Source organism: Jaculus jaculus, chromosome 20 (genome assembly GCF_020740685.1).
Source record: "Jaculus jaculus isolate mJacJac1 chromosome 20, mJacJac1.mat.Y.cur, whole genome shotgun sequence".
NCBI classification, from domain to species: domain Eukaryota; kingdom Metazoa; phylum Chordata; class Mammalia; order Rodentia; family Dipodidae; genus Jaculus; species Jaculus jaculus.
Genome location: NC_059121.1, coordinates 22,610,653 through 22,613,349, shown reverse-complemented (window position 1 = coordinate 22,613,349; position 2,697 = coordinate 22,610,653).

Here is a 2,697-nt window from a genome sequence, read left to right as displayed (position 1 = left end):
TGTTCTATTTTAAAATGTATTTCACATTTGCCAATTTTTGTAGGAACAAGGAAATAAACACAACCTCATAAATTCAAATTTGGATTTTCAGAATCCAAGGTCATGTACGTACTAATAGTGAATTACTCAACACACATTACATTTCTGCCTTCATTACAGTATATCTACATATAGCCTCTAAATGCCTCCTTTCTTGTGCAAAGCAGGAAAATATTAGCCAAATAGCTTCCTCTAGAAAGTCACTGTGGGGGGCGGGGAGATGGCTTAGCTCTTAAGGCCTTTGCAAAGCTTAAGGACTCAGGTTCCATACACAACGTGGCGCATGTGTCTGGAGTTCCTTTGCCATGGCTGGAGGATCTAGCATACACCGTCTCTCTATCCACCTCTCCCTGCAATAAATAAATATTATTATTATTATTATTATTATTATTATTATTATTATTGGGTGTTTCAAGACAGGGTCTCACTCTAGCCCAGGCTGACCTGGAATTTACTCTGTATTCTCAGGGTGGCCTCGAACTCACGGCAATCCTCCTACCTCTGCCTCCTGAGTGCTGGGATTATGAATATAATATATTCGTAATATAATATAATATGAATAAATATAAATATATAAATGAATTATTTTTTAAAAAGTAATTGTGGGGCTGAGTTAAGGCACTTGCCTGAGAAGCCTAAGGACCCAGGTTCAATTCCCCCAACACCCATGTAAGGCAGATGCACAAGGTGGTGCATGCATCTGGAGTTCCTTTGCAGTGGCTAAAGGCCCTGGAGTGCCCACTCTGTCTCCCTCTTTCTCCTCTCTCTTTCAATTTTTTTTTTTCAAAAAGCCACTGTGGGGGCTAAAGAGACAGCTGAGCACTTAAGGCACTTGCCTGCAAAGCCTAAGGATCCAGGTTTAATTCCCCAGTACCCATATAAGCCAGATGAACAAGGTGGCACATGCAAAAGGAGTTTGTTTGCAATGGCTGTAGACCCTGGCATGCCCATTCTCTCTATATCTGCCTCCCCTCAAATAAATAGAAATTAATTTTTTTCTTAAAAAAAAAGTCATGTGGAGGCGCTGAAGCAATGATTTAGTGGTTAAGGCACTTGCCTGAAAAGCCAAACAACCAAGGTTATTCCCCAGGACCTACAGAAGGCAGATGTGCAAGGTGGCATATGTGTCTGGAGTTCTTTTGCAGTAGCTAAAGGCCCTGGCGTGCCCACTCTACCTGCCTCTGTCTCTCTTTCTCTCTCTCTCTCTCAAATAAATAAAATCTCAAATAAATAAAATCACTGTGAAATAATAAAAGCCATTATGTGTTTAACGGCTGAGTATATATCCTACTGGTAAATTCTTGTCTACCATTCATGAGGCCCTATGTTTAATACTCACTAAGTAACACACAAAAGAAGTTATTGTGCATTTAAATATCCATAGAATAGTTTGACATCAGGATGATGGAAGTAGAAAAAAAACATCAGTAGGCGAATACAACAGTAATAACTATTGCACTCAGGAATCCTCAATTACTGTACCTATCATGAGAATATTTGCCCTCTACAATAATCCAAAAAAAAAAATCACAATTCTTCACTGAATAAACCTGTCAGATGCCACATAACCGAATGATCAAAGCTAGCCTCACCCTGAAGGAATCCTGTCAGCAGAGCGCACCTCCTGACAGACACATGAAAAGGCACAACCTCGTCTCTGTGGGATGTTTCCCCAAAAGGCACCTTAAACTTTAAAAGGGTACTTTTAACTTTAAAGACCGATCCAAAACTTGAAGGATAGTCCACACAGTAATTGGCCAGCGCTCGTTAAAAGACTGTCAGTGATGGGGCTCGAGAGATGGCTCACCAGTTAAGAGCGCTAGCTTACAAAGCCTGACGGCCTGGGTTCAATTCCCCAGATGCACAAAGTGGCACGTGCATCTGGAGTTTGTTTGCAGGGGCTGGAGGCCCTGGTGTGTTCTCCCTCTCCCTGCAAACAAACAAGTTTTTTAAATGTCAGCAATGAAGAAAAGGTTGTCACAAATTAAACAAGACTAGGCAGACCACCACATGAATGAATTGTGAGATTTGAAATTGATCCATGGGTGGGGGAGGAGCATTGGTTGGATAATTGTACAAACTTATGTATAATGCCTAACTAGCTCCCCACGTAACAGTAACGCTAAAAACCAAACTACGGTCATCATACTATGGTTCTCAAGTGTTGACATTTGGGGAGGAGTTGGGGAAGGGTATGTTGGGTTTCATCAATTTTGTATGTTTTTCTAAGCCTGAGATTAATCAAAATCAAATTTTTTAGGATGCAGCATCTTAGTTTAAAAAACATTACGGGGCTAGGGAGATTGCTCAGTGCTTAAAGGCATTTGCCTGCAAAGTCTGACAGCCTGGATCCAATTCCCCAGTACTCTTCAAAAGCCAGAGTCACAGGGTGGCTCTTGGATCTCTTTCTCTCTATATACCTGGCTACCTAGCTATCTGTATCTCTCATGAATAAATATTAAAATACTACGGTACAATGGGGAAATGGAAATCTTTGAACAATACGTCTTACTTCTTATCAGACAGTGTTTCACACTGAGGACACAGGACAATATGAAGGATTTAGAGTAAGAAGGGGACAAGAGAAGCAAGGAGAAAGTTTGCTTGGCAGGTTGTTGTTTTTTTTTTAACTTTTTATCTACAACCTCCCAGATATAT